The sequence below is a fragment of the Aquarana catesbeiana genome, linkage group LG01, assembly GCF_042186555.1.
Source record: "Aquarana catesbeiana isolate 2022-GZ linkage group LG01, ASM4218655v1, whole genome shotgun sequence".
Classification (NCBI taxonomy): domain Eukaryota; kingdom Metazoa; phylum Chordata; class Amphibia; order Anura; family Ranidae; genus Aquarana; species Aquarana catesbeiana.
This window is the reverse complement of record NC_133324.1, coordinates 801528041-801546166: the sequence shown is the minus strand read 5'-3', so window position 1 is coordinate 801546166 and position 18126 is coordinate 801528041. Positions and strand designations below refer to the sequence as shown.

At 39.1% G+C, this 18126-nt stretch overlaps 1 protein-coding gene across 1 annotated transcript in view; it reads left to right on the top strand.

Moving 5' to 3' along the window:
• Window positions 1-9709: 9709 nt before the first annotated feature.
• The window catches only part of FAT1 (FAT atypical cadherin 1), a 382476-nt gene continuing 374059 nt past the window's right edge, over window positions 9710-18126 (top strand). The window contains exon 1 of the mRNA XM_073607779.1: window positions 9710-10080. The gene's annotated coding sequence lies outside the window, so the exon portion shown is untranslated. The remainder of the gene's footprint in view (window positions 10081-18126) is intronic.

Genomic DNA, 18126 nt, shown 5'->3' with positions numbered 1-18126 from the left:
AACATCACCTTTCACATTATACAAAAAAAAATGGGCTAACTTTACTGTTTGTTTTTTCTTAAATTAATGAAAGTGTCCCTTTTCCCAAAAAGTTGCGTTTAAAACACTGCTGCACAAATACCGCTTGACATAAAATATTGCAACAATGACCATTTTATTCTCTAGATTCTCTGCTAATATATATATATATATATATATATATATATATATATATATATATATAATGTTTGGGGGCTCTAAGTAATTTTCTAGCAAAAAATACAGATTTTAACTTGTAAACACCGAATGTCAAAAATAGGCTTAGTCATGAAAGGGTTTAACTTAAATATAATAATAGTTATAATGGTTTAGGTAAATTATATTAGTAATATAAATGTATTATACTGTATATGCCACAATATGCCACAATATTCAGCAGTGTAGAAATTCAGTATACTGCTCATCCTACTTCAGAAAGACATGTTATTATTGCTTGCACATACTCTATATAATGTAAAATAAGTCTTGTCATATTTTATTAATTCTATAGCAGGATACACACAAAGGCAGGGCATAGATCCAGATCTATCTATCTATCTATCTATCTATCTATCTATCTATCTATCTATCTATCTATCTATTTGTTGCCCAATTGCTTCCACACCTGGATTTGGAGGGGAACCCCACGCTAAAAAAAAAAATGTAAATGGCTTTGGGGTCCCACCTAGAAACCATACCAGACCCTTATCCAAGCATGCGGGGGGGGCACCCTTTTTCCAGCGCACCTTATCCCCATATCAAGAATGATAATGATTTTAACGTTTTGTATTGAATATATTGGGATTAATAAAAATATATTAAAAAAAAAAAAAAAACGTGCAGGAAATCCACATCAGCTGCAACTGCATAGATGAGAACCTAGCCTAAGGCTGGCCATACACTGTTCAATTTTCCTGTTCAACTTTCCTTTAGATTTACCAAAACCATATAATAGGAGGTCAAACCTAAACACTTTCAATTTGGATGCAATCAGGCAGGCCCTTGTACTACATAGTTGAAGGTAAATCTAAAGAAAATTGAACAGGAAAATTGTATGGTGTATGGCCAGCTTAAGATTGCATCCCTTTTAGGAAAACCTCAATGTCCATTGATCTCCACACATGTGAGTATCTCTTATCTGCTAATCATGTGGCTCAATAAAGCAGTCAGTAAAATTGTATGCAGGAAATCCCACATGGGTGTCTGCCATGTGTTCTCCATATTTTAAGGCCTGCATATTACTGATACTGAATGATATAACCTGTTGGCAACATGCCTTTGGCAGGCCTACACTCAGATAAGTTTTATACTTCCCACATAGACATTTACGGTTTTGGCAAATTTGTGTTGGCGGTAGATGTAGTTAACTCTAAAACCTTGATCCACCACTGGATCTGCATGAGACAATATTTTTTTATTTGCCTATTGTGTTTTATATATGTGAGCTCTCCTTGCTTACGTATGGACACCACTTTGAAGTATGTAGTTCTAAGGTTTAGGATTTTTTTTTAAATCTTGAAAGTTTATTTAGAATCATATCCTGCTCTTACTCAATAATGGTCATCCTGACACAGACCTCTCCTTCTCAGATACCAGTAAATCCTGATGGGAGTTCTAATTCTTTTTAGGCTTGACTTTAAAGCCGAACTCCAAGCAGATATAAATAAAACACCAATTAAAATATTAAATAAAACATCATCAATTTTTTTTAAAAAGCAGTTAGTGTAGGTGCCTGAATTGTACTTGCTCTCGGCCTCTTGTAATCTCTTGTAAGAGAAAATACTAGGAGTCAGTGAACTGTGCTGCATGCACATGTGCTGACAAGGAACATGCTGATAGGAGGAGAAAGCAAAGTGAGCATATGGCTGAACGTCTGCTGCTCCTTCGCTGTCCAGTCACAGACTGGGAGCAGATCAGTAACCTACTCCAGGTCACCAGCCCATGTGTACAATCTACCAGGGCTTTGTAGATAGTAAAGCTTAGTATATACGGGCCAAATGTTGAGCGAAATTGGTCGGTTCAATAGAAACTGTCAGACGTTCAGCCCATGTGTACGGCAGCCGTTTGGCCGGCTTCTGACGGACAAGCATGCTGAAAAGCCAGCAGCCGACAGGCTCCATATCAGCTGCACTAATGTCAGATTGTTAGTACAGCAGCTCCAACCAGAGCTGTCAGTCTTTTTTTTGTTCAACTCGCTGGGTTAAAGGAAAACGAAAAAAAAAACTAGTGGTGTTTACTAGGATTAAGGACTCAAGGGACAGAAATACAATTACTAAATACAAATACTACAGTCTATCTGCCCAAAGCTTGTAGAAAGAAAAATGGCAGCTGGACATTCCAAGTTTACCTAAATAATGATGACTAGGATATTGCCTGGGATTAGACTTTTCAATATTTAATTTCTGCAAAGGACAAATTAATTCAGTTTCAAATTTTCCATCACTTTTGCCTCACGCCAGTCAGACGGGAAATTTATGACTAATGATTCTATTGTGTGCTGGCGATTCTCCTGCTCACATGCGAACATGTTTTTGGACTTGTCCAGCGATAGACCAATACTGGTCACAGGTTCTACATTTCATAGCAGCTGTAACTACTGTTCAGATACCCCAGGAACTGGCAATATGCATGTTGGGTCTTGTGGAACCCTAGGGGCCCATAGGGAGGCTATAGAATTCTCTTAAATACATTACTGTGTTATGCTGTAAAAGCAATTGTGCTTCTATGGAAATCCACTGCTCCCCTAACCTTGTTTATTCTGCCCTACTATTGTATAAGGCCTCCTACAACAGCATGTCTAGCCAAATTTGACAAAGTCTCCTACAACAGCCAAGGATGTCTGGCCAAATTCAACAAGTCTCTGTGGCTGGAGAATTCTGACATGGTCATCCTATCTTAATGCTTCGTATTCAAATGGGAGAGGACTTGTCAGACATGTACTCATGTCTCTCCTCATCTGGCTGATGAGCTCTCACTCTGTCTGCATGGCCTTAGTATTGTCAGGCAGGTTTTACTTTTATTTAATACTCATCCTCTGCTGTTTATACTGCTGATGAGAAAGGGTATTTAACAGTTCATTCTTACTAAAATAATTCAGTTTCCATGGTCTGTGTACTGTGGGAGACCAGATATAGTGAATGCAGGGTCCTGGGTTTAGTAATACTTTAAGAAGATAGAACCTTTAAAAAACAATGCAGCATTTTGTCTACCTATTGCATAGGCCATTATAAATAATAAAGTACAGCTGCCCCTTAAAACTTGTCTTAAAAAAACTATATATCCTGATAGCCATTTATTTTAAGCACTGAGAATTGTATCTTCTATCTCTATATCTCCCTAACACCACTTCATAGAGACAAAGTGATTGCATTATCAATTCCCAGACAGAGCTACTTATTCTTGACTGCAAGAAAGACCATCTATTTGATTTACCAATCAATGTGCCTGTTATGTTGATGGTCATATCTATAATAAATCAAGGATATCCTGTGCTGATTGTCTCTTTTGTAATTTTGGTCATTTGGCCCTTATGACAAATGATTTAGGTGATTGTGTCACACGTGGAAATCATAACGTCAAAAACAAAACGCCACATGGCAGAAGAACCCTTTAAAACAATGTAACATTTGCTTTTAATTCTTAATGTATTATGTTTTTGTTGAGGAAATGCTACTTGAAAACATAATTTTTTATAATTTTCAATTTACATTCCTGACATCATAACAGAATGCTGCTTGTGTGCATAGTTTGTGGTCAAGAAACTCCCTCCCCTGGCAGATGGCATTTCTTCTTCCAGGTTCTGGTCCTGCAATGTACCTAATAAAGTCAGAGTGCCTGGGACTGAGAGAAGAGAAGCAGCTTCCAGGGACTATTGGCATGGAGAGCTTGAAGCCAGCATGAGCGAGAAATATGGTCAGTAAAACAGCTTTTTAACCACTTCAGTACTGGACACTTTCACCCCCTTCCTGCCCAGCAAAATTTTCGGCTTTCAGCGCTGCCACACTTTGAATGACAATTGCGTGGTCATGCAACACTGCACCCATATGACATTTTTACACTCAAATAAAGCTTTCTTTTGGCGGTATTTAATCACCAATGGGTTTTTATTTTTTTGTGAAATTAATGAAAAAAGACAAAAAAGTTTTTCTTTTTTTCTGTTATAAAATTTTGCAAATCTTTCTTCATATTATATATTATGTAATCTGTAGGAAAGTTATAGACTTCACAAACTATAGTATATACTGTTATCTGAAAATCAATCATTCTTGATGTACTGACGGCCTACCTCATTTCTTGAGGCCCAAAAATGCCAGGACAATACAAATGCAACCAAACAACCCCTTTTTTCGGAAAGTAGACAGTCCAAGGTATTTAGTAAGAGACATACTAAGTTTTTGAAGTTATTTTGTGTCATTATTTATTTATTTTACATACTGTCACCAGTACAGTACAGCATCATCATTTAACTGGTGTGGCCATGGTCAGGGACACTGACTGGTGACAGTATGTAAAAAAAATAAAAACAAAAAAAGTAATACGTTTGATTTTCAATTTTTTTAAAAAGTTGTATTACCTTTTTTTTACATACTGTGACCAGAGCAATACAGTGTTACCATAGTAAAACTGTACTACTCTGGGGAGGTGATCAGGATTTTTATTTTATTTTTTTACACATTATGATTGCTTATAACAGTGAATTTCACTGTTATAGGCAACCATTTTTTTCTGAATGAAATGAATTCATTCAGTGTTTACTATTGTGATTAGCTGTGATTGGCCACATCTAATCACATGGTACAGATGGGCTGTAATTGGCCCTGGCTGTACCATGTGATCACGGTAACCAATCACAGCAAGCAACACAAATGTACACAAAAAATGGAAGCCATTCATTGTGTACAATTGTCATTTGATCTGCTGTGATTGGTCGCAGAGATCACATGGTACCGGCAGCGGGTGACAGATTGTGCTGCAGCGCAGCCCGTTCTGGGTAGGACGTCATACGAGCAGTTATTGTTAGACAAAACCAAGCTTTAAACCCTTTAGGTGCAATGCAAAACAGGAAGTGAGAGGACATCTCTCCAAAGTGGTTGTCACCAGAACTAGTGTCACTATTGGATTTTTCCCCTCTATTACTGTTCTGGGGACAACCCAAAATTTGGGATTTTCTGTCACTTTCAATGATAATGGTAAACAGGACAAATAGAGAGGGCAAATCTCCCTAACAGGGGCACAGACAGCAATGAAAACCTGACAGAAGTTCTAATCCCTCTCCTCTCCATCCAAAACTAAAATAAAAGTTTTGCCTTTAGTTACACTTTAAATGGATACTGCATTGGGCACTATAGGGAACATTTAAAAGCTGCAGAACAACAGGTAATTTGTGCTCGGTGAGCATTGTTTGCAAAGTATTTTATCTGAATGGGCTGTATTTGTTAAGAACATTTGCATACTTTTATTGTTTGTGTGGGGATTCTAATTAGCAAACGTGTGTGTGTTTTCAGTAAAGTGATGAAATTGCCTGCTTTACAGCCCCAAAATAGTAATAATGTGCAATTCAGGATAGCAGCAATCTAGCAGACCTCTATCTATAATTTGTACAGTAAAAGAGGTGGTTAGTGAGCACCAATGGAAATTGTACAGTGATTATGAATATAAAAAGATACACAAGACCCAAGAGGACACAAACATCCCTCCCAGCTTCCGGAGATATGAAACCTTTTGGTGCCAACATACTTAGGCAAAAGAGGCACGCCCTGGCCACATCCCTGATCACATTTCCTCTTACAGAAAAAAAATATATACCATACGTACTGCACCAACAATAGCCAATTACAACAACAATGGACACTACTAAAGAAAAAAAATCATTTAACCACTTCAGCCCTTCATGACCAGGCCATTTTTTGCGATACGGCACTGCGCTACTTTAACTGACAATTGTGCAGTCGTGCGATGCTGTACCCAAATAAGATTGATGTCCTTTATTTCCCACAAATAGAGTTTTCATTTGGTGGTATTTGATCGCCTCTGCATTTTTATTTTTTTTTTGCGCTATAAACAAAAAAAGAGCGACAATTTTGAAGAAAAAAAAAATATTTTTTACTTTCTGCTATAATACATATCCAATAAAAAAACTGTAAAAAATCGAATTTCTTCATCAATTTAGGCCAATATGTATTCTGAAACAGATTTTTGTTAAAAAAAAAATCCCATTAAGCGTATATTGATTGGTTTGCACAAAAGTTATAGCGTCTACAAACTATGGGATATTTTAATGGAATTTTTATTTATTTATTTTTTTACTAGTAATGGTGGCGATCAGTGATTTTTAGCGGAACCGTGACATTGCGCAGGCAAATTGGACACTTAACTGACACTTTTTTGGGGACCGTTACAGTGATCAGTTCTAAAAATATGTACTGTTACTGTATTAATGACACTCACAGGGGAGGGGTTAACATCAGGGGCGATCAAAGGCTTGAGTGGGTTCCTAGGGGGTGCTTACTAACTGTGTGGGGATTGCTCTGACTTGGAGACCACAGAGATCCGTGTTCCTGCTTGCAATTCACAGAATGCCTTGTATTTTTTATTTTTTTCAAAGAATACAAGCTGTTCTATTACTGAGCAGGGGCAAATCATGATGTCACCGACCTTCCCCTCTACTGCCCCTGCTCTCCACTTCTGCTTTTGTTTAAAGTGTATCTAAACCCTAAAAAAAAATGTAACATATTGCAGCTGAGCAATCCCTAAACGTGGTGGTTGCAATAGTTTTTTTTTTTTATATTTATTTTTATATTTAAGTATTTATTTTTTTTACAGAATGACTTGGTTTGGATTAGTGGATGCAAGGCCTTCTGTGATTGGGCAAGCTGAAGTTTATGACATCACCGGACGGCCACTCCACCTCAGCTAATTAAACAATACATTGTATTAATTGAAAATAATAGATGACGTCCTGTGAATGGCAGCAATGGCAGCTCCTGAGCGAGCGACCCCCTGTGGTTACTATGCAGAAGGGCAGCCACTCAGCATGGGACCTGAAAGAGAGTGATGCTCACTGTAGTAGCTGTGACTACTACAGTGATTCTCTGCATCCCCAGTGGCTGCATAGGTATGACATATGTATACTTGCTGTAGTCCAAGCTGAACTAATGTAACTGTGTCATAAAAATCCATACTTGGAATTCAGACTTAGGCCTCGTTCACATGGCCAAGCACTGGTAAAGCTTTTAAGAGGAGTTTTCATTCTACTCTGACTGTCCTATGAGGCTGCATGACTCCTGACTTTCTGTCTGGACAGTGTTGATTGGCCCTGTGCTGATCACATGCACCCTCCGAAAAAAGAAAAAATAACTCTCTAGCAATACACACCAAACTGAGCATGTGCAGAGTGCCACCTAGGGCTCTGTTCTATCAACAGATGGATTGGGGGCAGTAAAAGAAGGGGAGGATCTGAGAAGCAAGGATCAAACAGCCTTTTTACACAATGCGGGGATTAACCCCTTAGGTACCACAGTGAGTATAACAAGCAGGCTTTACTGCATTTACAGACCGATTTTACTGTTATGGGTTTAGTATAGCTACAGTGTTTTACATTTTTTAGGATAGATAGATAGATAGATAGATAGATAGATAGATAGATAGATAGATAGATAGATAGATAGATAGATAGATAGATACATGCACTATATTACCAAAAGTATTGGGACGTCTGCCTTTACCACCCTTTGCAGCTATAACAGCGTCAACTCTTCTGGGAAGGCTGTCTACAAGGTTTAATAGTGTGTCTATGGGAATGTCTGACCATTCTTCTAGAAACGCATTTGTGAGGTCAGGCACCAATGTTGGATGAAAAGGTCTGGCTTGCTGTCTCTGCTCTAATTCATTACAAAGGTGTTTTATCGGGTTGAGGTAAGGACTCATTCATCCATGTCTTTATGGACCTTGCTTTGTGCACTAGTCCAAATCATTTGGTGGAGGGGGATTATGGTGTGGTGTTGTTTTTCAGGGGTTGGGTAGGACCCCTTAGTTCCAAAGAAGGGAACTTTTAAGGCGTCAGCATACCAAGACATTTTGGACAATTTCATGCTCCCAACTTTGTAGGAACAGTTTGGGGATGGCCCTTTTCTGTTCCAACATAACTGCACACCAGTGCACAAAGCAAGGTCAATAGAGGCATGGATGAGCGAGTTTGGGGTGGAGGAACTTGACTGGCCTGCACAGAATCCTGACCTCAACCTGATAGAACACCTTTGGGATCAATTAGAGCAGAGACTTGATTACCTAAAGGCAAATGAACTGTGCACTTTGCAAGAGCAGTTTCTCCAGAGCTTAGTAAATGAGCAGAAGCTCTGCTGACTGCCATCATCCAATCACATCCACGCAAAAATGCAGTTTTGACCTCATTTAATAAGCTCTGAAGCAATTGCTCTTGCAAAGTGCACAGTCCATTTTCCTGTAGTAAATTATTATTATTATTCACAATTTATATAGCACCAACAGTTTACACAGCGCTTTACAATGTAGATGGGGGACAGCACAATTACAGTACAATACAGGAGGGCCCTGCTCGTACAGCTTACATTCTAATGGGGGGGTGGGGGGGGGGTGGTACAAAAGGTAATAGATGCGGGGAACAGCACAGGTGTGCGGCTTTCCTAATCAAGTCCAATCAGTATAATCAAACACAGCTGGACTCAAATGAAGGTGTAGAACCATCTCAAGGATGATCAGAAGAAATGGACAGCACCTGAGTTAAATATATGAGTGTCACAGCAAAGGGTCTGAATACTTAGGACCATGTCATATTTAAGTTTTTCTTTTTTAATAAATCTGCAACAATGTCAACAATTCTGTGTTTTTCTGTCAATATGGGGTGCTGTGTGTACATTAATGAGGAAAAAAAATGAACTTAAATGATTTTAGCAAATGGCTGCAATATAACAAAGAGTGAAAAATGTAAGGGGGTCTGAATACTTTCCGTGCCCACTGTGTATATATATATATAATATATATCAAAAGATGGATAAACATGGGTCCCAGCAACAACCCTGAGCTTATTAGCTGGTCCTGACCATCCTGAGACACCCCATGGGAGGTGTGCCCTCTCCATTCCATCTTCCAAAGCCTTCTTTAAATTCCTTTTAACAATCCTGTGACCCCCATCAGATTCTATAACACATTGCAGCAGAACATCCCAGCACTACACATCTTTTTTTCTCTTTTCTTATCATTGTTCCTGATAACATTTCTCTCCTCTTTGCTAAATGAAGGTGATGTGCTAAGTGTCCCCCCTGGGATCAGCAGGGTATTGCTCCAAATCTCTTCCAACAAGTCCATAGCGACAAATGATGAGGGCTTTTTAGCTCAGGACCCCGGTGTATTGCCCTCTTGCCCTCCTTCCTCGATCATCTCAGGTGGCTGTCAATAGCAGAATAGTGGGAAATTAAGAGGGGGAAGAAGCTGTAGAGGATGGAGGATAGGCAAAGAGAAGCAAAGCAGGGAAATCTAAAGAATGAAGGCTGGATGAGGAGGAAGTGAGGGTGAGCAGAGGGGAGTGATGAGGATGAAGGGGGGCAGCCTGGCAGCGCTGATCTCCTCGGTGGAGCCCCCCACCCCTTGTCCATAGACTGAAGGGGGTGGAGGAGAACGCGACGTCAGCGCCCCTCCAGAGCCTTGTCCCAGCGCTGACTGCAGGAGAGACACACTCCTCCGACATCTCAACTTCAATCACCGGGACCTGCACACCTCCTCCTCCTCCTCCTCCACCACCACCGAGATCTTCTCTGCTCCCTGCTCTGGATATCTCCTTCTCATCTCCTCTACCAGGAGCTCTTCTCTCATCCCTCTCTCTCATCCCTCTCCATGGATTGACGGGCTGGGGATGCTGGCACTGGATGCTGCCTGGGTGCCCCCACTTTGCCCGCACCCCTTTATCCTTGTGGCTATGCAAACCCAGGATCTGCAACACACCAAACTTCTCACTTAGCACAAGCTGGATGGCTCACCCCTAGGAAGCACCCGAGATCTAGGAGACCCCTACAAGATCCAGCTGGTCTGGTAAGTTCCCCATCAGGATCTGATTAAAAAAATACATTCTATATTATATGTGTGGGCTTTGGGTAGGTACATAAAATCAGCGCTTGGTGATTTTTAACTCCTAATAACACGGGATATGTGCAATCAGCGCTCACCATTGGAAATATCTACATTTTATTCCATGGTCAACTTCTGCTGCAGGTAACTTGATGTATTGGGGTGCAGCGCCCTCTATGCCGCCTACGGGGTACTGCAGCCTCGTCCAGGGAAAAGTTAACCACTGTTTGCACCTATTGCATCTGCACAATGTTATCTTCTTAGGTGTTTGTTGTGCTGATATGGAAACAATGTTGCTTATGGGTGGACAATATTTTTATATTTGTAGAGGGTTGTTTACAAATGATGCGACCTGAGCTACAACATAGCAAATGGAGGATTATTCAGTAGTCATGCCTTGCAGGGGCAGAGCAGTGATGCACAAAGTGCATTGGGTCCAACTAGACATATTTCATCTATTATCAATTTATAGGAGGGGAAAATAAATGAATAATGATTCTGATGGGATGTTAGAATTTACTTTATTCTTTACAGAGATATCTGTATTATTATTATTATCAATAGTAATCATCTGTCTTAATAAATTAGCTATAAATCCAATTACTAAAATATTATTATTATATCTTATTCAAGTGGATCTAAATCCAATAATTATATTATTATTATTATTTCTTATTAAAGTAAATCTAAATCCAATAACTAGAAATATTATTATTATTTCTTAATAAAGTAGATCTAAATCCAAGAACTAGAAATATTATTATTTATTATTATTATTTCTTGTATAAAGTAAACCTAAATCCAATCTTATTATTATTATTATTGTTATTATAATTATTGTTATTAATAATAATAATAGTAATAATAATAATATCAAAGTAGATATAAATTCCATCACTATAATATTAGTATTTCTATTTTTGTTATTATTTCTTATTAAAGTAGAAATTCTAAGTTCAATTACTATAATCTTTTGATGATGATTATTATTATTATTTTATTTAATTATTTAATAATTGATTACAGGTGTTTAAACAACACCAACAATTTATTCAGCGTTTTAATAAAAAATATTATTATTATTATCACTATTATACAGGATTTGTATTGTGCCAATAGTTTGCTTTACAATAAAACAGGTGATCTCATATTTTTTAACATGTTAATGTAATTTCTAAAGTTGTACTTTAATCTTTGGAAATCAGTAGCTTTAAAGAAAAGCAATCTTAATCCTAATATAAGGGTCTTTGTTTTGCCACTTTCTGTTATAGGGTGACAACTGTCTCCTAGCTGTGCTCCTGCATTGTCACCTTGCCAGTTGCCACATGCTGCCCTAATGTGGACCCCGAGCAGCCATGCCAACACACAGGCATGATCCACCAAGAAGCCAACCCAGAGCAATGATGCACATGTAGTGGCTGAAAGAGGCTGGAAGAGATTAGCAGAACTGGGATGTAAAAAAAAAAAAAAAAAAGGTTAATGATAACAATGCTTTATAATACCAAACTCCATCCAGTTAGGCTTAGATCTATAAGTAAACTGCAGCAATGTTTTCCTGCAGAATAGCACACAAACACCCTGGGAACATAAATGGGCACATTTCAGGACTCACAGAACTATATTTTCTGTTGCTGGCACTGATCTGATAAGGTAACAGGTATGTTTGTATTACCCCTGAAGCATCCTGTATAATTGTTCCAGCTGAGAAATATATGACCTTGTTTTATTTCAGAAAGCTTTTTGAAAATAATGGCATTTCATCTATTTGTGCATAATTATTTACCTGTATTAGAATACACTTGTTTGTATTCCCATTATTAAAACATCATAGTTGTCAAAGTTATTTTCTATACACTTGTAAAGTGACAGATAACTTTAATAGAAATTGAGCTGAAATATCACGAGTCATGGTAATGATCGTTATTAATCAGCGCAAATTACTGCACCTTGATTTCAGCATTTGAGCTGAACCCTTTATGCCATTTTATAGTTACTCTGCAAGGGAATAAAGTTCCATTCTGCCATTTTATGCCATTTATACCTTATGACATTTTATACTGTATGTCATTTACACCATATGCCATTTTATACTGTATGACATTTATACCTTATGCCATTTTTATACTTTTACTAGGGAATGAAGTTCTAATTCATAAGGATTGGGTGAAGCAGTATAGTGTGTGCAGACACAGTTATCTTACATCATGGTGGCCATAGAGGCAGGGAAATCTTCAGTTACTCTCAATTTACCCTCTGGAAATGGAGACATGTGCATGACTTTGTTGTGCTTAGTGTTTTCCTGATAAATGTATCATGCGGTTGAAATGGCTGCCCTTGTTTCTCTAATTTCACCAAAATATGGCCACAAGCAATCACTTATTAGGCTAAGCACAATAAATCACTTCATAACACTGCAAGCATTGATGCTGCTGGGGCGACATGGCCTCCTATTGCCTTGCAGCAGATTTGGAACTTATTTAGGAATCAGTGAAGCTGGAATAAAGAAACACACATTATTGTTAGAGAAAAGTATGTGCACTTGCCTAGACTTCGCCCTGTTTTTCTAGCACTCCCATCATTTGAATGATGGTGTGAACATGAGGGTGGTCTGTACACTTCTTCCTTATGTCATGATATCCTAGCTTCCATCATAAGACGAATGGCCTCTTCTACACAATGTGGCAAGTTGCTGGTAAAGGCTAGATGTTACCATATCCACTATAAAAAGCTATATTTTGTCTCTGCTAATAGTTAATAGCTTTTGGGGGTTTTTTTTGTTTTTTTAATACAGCTTTGGTAGTCAGACATGCTGAACCATATCTGACTGTCTAGACGGGCCCCTTTTAGATTTTTCCAACCTCCCAGTTTGTTTTAGCATTGTGAAAAAAATTGAAGGTTGTCCAACTGTTTATTAACAACAGAATGCCAAATTATTGGAGAGTTTGGTCTGAAAGACACATTGGAATTTCCCTTTCGCTCCTTATGAGTCACAGGCAGGGAGGCTACTACTTGTATGTAAGGCACATGATTGTGCTCTACCCTGGTTGTGCAGAGTTCAGCTTGCGGTGTATACAAGAGATATACAGCCAGGAAGGATGTCTACAAATACATAGAGGTTATTTTTAAGAAAATGGGAACAGGTACTTCTAGCAACCTGATTCCTTGTATTATTAAAGAGATTAAACCTGTTTGCTATAAGCGACTACTTTACTTTTTCTGCTGTTGGTAAATACCAGCCCCATTGTATTTCTTACATAGTTACATAGTCTGGTGGAAAAAAGACACAAGTCCAACCAGTTCTACCAATAAAAAAAGAGAGAAAAAAATCATACAATCCCATATACACAAACCTATACCTGCAGTTGATACAGAGGAAGGTAAAAAAAAAACAGCAAAGCATGATCCAATTTGCTACAGCAGGTGTAAAAATCCTTCCTGATCCCCCGAGAGGCAATTGGATATTCCCTGGATCAACTTTACCTGTAAATGTCAATATCCAGTTATATTATGTACATTGAGGAAATAATTCAGGCCTTTTTTAAAGCAATCTACTGAGCTGGCCAGAACCACCTCTGGAGGGAGTCTATTCCACATTTTCACAGCTCTTACTGTGAAGAAACCTTTCCATATTTGGAGATGAAATCTCATTTACTCTAAAGAGTCCCCCTTGTCCTCTATGATGACCTTAAAGTGAATAACTCAATACCAAGTTCACTATATGGACCACGTATGTATTTATAAATGTTGATCATATCCTCCCTTTAATCTCCTCTTCTCAAGAGAGAATACATTCAGTTCCTCCAAAGTTTCCTCTTAGCTGCCTACATGCCTCTTATAAGTTTGGTTGCTCTTCTCTGCACTTTCTCCAGTTCACACTCTGATGCTACAGTTTTGCAAGTGTGAATTTGTACCCAAGTTTTGTTCCATAAATTAGGTTTATTAACAGTATAAACAGGGACAAATTGCTACAATATATTAGTTACATAATAGATAAGGTTGGAAAAAAAACACAAGTTCATCCTGTCCAACCTATATTTGTGCATGTGTCAGTGTGAATATTCTAAGAATACTCATATCCAGGGGTGGGCAGGAGGGGCCATAGCCCCAGGTGCAGCAGTGGAGGTGGTGATGGGGGTCAGGCACCCGGGAACCCCCTCCCACCCCCTCATTACATACTCCAGGTCAGTGGCTCGAAAGTGGTTCTAAGTGCTAGAAAGCGAATGATTAGCTATACATGGGCAGCTGTAGAAAGGGCACAGTGCAGTACACCTATTCTACATAATGCAACAGCAGTGGGGGAGGAGGGCGCAGCTCTGCAGATTTGCGATGGACACTGGACAAATTTGTCCCAGTACTATTTAAACCCCTCAATATTATGCCCATGAAGAAAGGCATCTAAAAGTCTTATGAAACTGTCAATACACCAAGCTGATACCTCTTTTTGTGGGAGACAATTTCACATTTTTGCTGCTCTAACCGCAAAGAACACTCTGTACAATTTCAGATTAAATCTTCTTTACGCCAACCTCAAGTTGTGCTCACATTCCTTTGTTAGGGACCTCAAGATAAACAGGGACCTTAAATTACCATCTTTACAGTCACTATTGATTCATTTGTAGGTAGCAATCATATCACCTCTTAATCAAATCTTCTCCAAATGTAATTTACTCATTTATTCAACGTAATTGAAGCTCTCCAGCTGTCCTTATTAATTTTGTTCGCCTTTGCTGAACCCTTTCTATTTCTAGGACATCCTTCTTGTTGATTGTTAACCGGAACTCGACTGCATACTTAAGATGAGGCCGATCCAGTGTTTTGTCAAGGGATAAAACATTGATTTATCCCTTGAATTAATATCCTTTTTAATGCATAATTGTATTCAGCTTTCTTTGTTAGCTTTGGCGAAACATTGCATGTTATTGCTAAGTCTGTGGTCTACAAGGACCTCCAAATCTTTTTTCATCTCGGATTCCTCCTGTTTAATGAGTATTTTGCATGCAAACAAACATTGTTACCTAAAACAGATAATAATCCACCCAGGAACCTGGACTAACACCTGGCTCAGCCTCTCAGCGAGCTGCTGAGAGCCTGAGCTGTTCATGCTGGCCCCCTCCACAGGCCCTCCACGGCTGTCTGCTCAGAGCCACGGCGAGAATTGAGCTATCAGCATTATTTGATTGCTCAGTTCTCAGCCTTAGAGATGATAGTGGAAAAATGAAGAAAAAAAATCCCATACTTCTCTTTTAAGTGAAAATCATTTAACAAGGGATTTACAACAGTTTGGTGTGACTTGGGCCATCAAGTGGTCAGGGGTAGGTTTTATACTGGCACAGCAAAGGGAGAAATGTATTCATTTAAATGCAATCTAATAGTAGTTCTCATTGCTATTATTTTGTTCTACTTTGCTGTGAAATACAATTTGATAAATCTCCCTGTTTTATAAGAAAATGTAAGCTGGACTCACAAGCATGGCTATAGGGGGTACCAGGGTGTAACTGTTCCCTAGCCCAGGAACTCATAAAGCCCCCACTGCCACTGCCCATTATTAACCAGCTGAGTGCTTTTCAATAATATTCTGAGCACAATAAAGTAGAAGTCCTTCTTTTTGTCACATCTAGTTTTCCATTTTGTCATCTGTCATTTTAGCCTATAGACATATAATACTGAGCATGATGATAATGACCGATGTAATAAAAATGTAAATGTAAATGTGTTGTTTGACACCAAGTGGGCCAGTTTCTTTTGTAACACCAGAGTCCTATCACTTTCAGTTATACCACTAGATGATGAATATGTAAATCAACCCTTATTCTTCATTTCCTTCATTCAGCAAAGTATCCATGCGATTTATAAAACCTCAAATGCTTTACTAACAAAATTTGCAGTCCTCAGTAGCGGTATTCGCCATAATGAATGAATATAACACCAAAAGGAGTGGGTTTAGCAATGGTCATGATTCTCATGCTGGTAGTAACTCTTTTACTTGAAGGTAATTTGTGTTATAGGGTTAATGCTTATTTAGTCTGTATTCCCCTATGTTCTCTCTAGATAAAGTATGGCTATGTTGTGGTAACCCAGGACTTTCTTCATATACAGTTAGGTGCTCAACCTGCAGCCCTCCAGCTGTTCATGGAACTACAAATCCCATTAGGAGATGCAAGGCTGACAGTTAAAGTGGTTGTAAACCCCAGTCATTGATTTTTGAGCAAAAAACATATTTTTACAGTGTTTACTTCTTTCTCGCTAAAGCTCAAAGTGTCATTTCTCTCTGGTGCTTCGTTCCTCTGTTATCAACATGAGTCACTTCTGAGAAGTTTTCACGACACATGAGATAAATTTGTGTCAGGAGGGAGGGAAAGGGGAGAGCTCAGAACGGAGCTTGTCTATTCAGAACACAGTTCTTCTGATGTGTGAAGGAGGTGTGTTCCTTTCCTCCAATCAGCTTTCACGCACTGTAACTGCAGTCTCCCCGCCCCCTCCTATGTGCTGCTGACAGATGAAGAAAGATTTTTAACATCTACACTTTGGAAGGGGTGTAGAGAGGGGAAGACAGCAGATATACATGTAAAACCTATGTAGGAGGATTTATTTCATCTCTGTGTATCATCTGAGGCTCTTCACTTCACTGGGTATATGTGAGGGTTTACAACCACTTTAAAACTAGTACACACGGGCCGAATGTCAGGCGGCATCAGCCAGTTCAATAGAGACCTGCCGACATTCGGCTTGTGTGTATTGGAGTCGGTCCGACAGAAGCCGGCTGTTCAGGGCATGACCAAAAAAGGTCTGCCGATCGGCTCCCGATCAGCACTCACAGCCAATGGGTGAGAGTGCTGACCAAAGTGTTCTGGAGGGGGGCAGTCTCCTGTCAAAACACAATAGAACAACAGGGGAGATCACTGTACTAATGTTATATAGTTAGTACAGCAGCTCCTCCTGAGCTGTCAGGTTTTTTTTCATTCAGCCCTGCTGGGTTGAACAAAAAAAAAAACTACTAGTGTGTACTAGGCTTAACATTGTAGTTCTGCAACAGCTGGAGGGCCATAGATTTAGCACCCATTATACATACTAGGATTATCAACCTTGCCAAGCACCAAAGTAGTTCAAAATTAGATGCAACAGGTTATGAGCTCACAGCATGATTCATAAATTCACCCCACAGTCAATCTGAAGAGCAACTCAAGGCAACAAGTAAAGTATCTGTGAAGTATTGATCCTATACTAAAGCTAGAGTCTTTATTTTATTTTATTTTTTGGCAGGAAGGGGGGATACAGCACCATATACAATAGTTATGAGTAATGTTATATATCCCATTATAATGTTACATATCCCAAGGCTGCAGATTTTGCTAAAAATCTTCCCTGCAGTGCCTCCCTCATACTGTCCTAAGCGGCTGTGTTCCATCGCTGTGAAAGTTAAAACCCAAGTCTTGTAGGCTGTGCCTGCACTGCAAGGGTTAACTGCTCATTTAGTCTAACGTAGAGTAAGGCTGGCCATACATTATACCATTTTCTTCTATAGATTTCCTTTAGATTTACCAAAACCATATAATATGAGGTCAAATCTAAATGAGGTCAAATCTAAACGCTTTCAATTTGTATGAAATCAGGCAGGCCCTTGTACTACACAGTTGAAGGTAAATCTAAAGGAAATTGAATAAGAAAATTGTATGGTGTATGGCCAGCATAAAAGTATTTTACTTACCTGATCCTCCGTTCCACTGGCAGACGGCCCTCCCCTATGCTCCAGCAATGGTTTGTCCCTCGGCATCCTTGGCCCATGCAGGACCCTTCATCAGCCTTGATGACGTCAGGTCCTTAGACTGCTGGAGAATGGGGGAGAAGACACCGCAGGGACGGGTTTAGCATTGCAGGGGTGTGGAGGATCTGGTAAGTAAATATACTTTTCAATGCCCCCTAGACCTAAAGGAGCAGTCAATCCTTACAGTGTGGGTGCAGCCTGACTGCAAGGAAGAGTTTTCGAGTTTCCTGAAGTTCAGCTTTAACTGC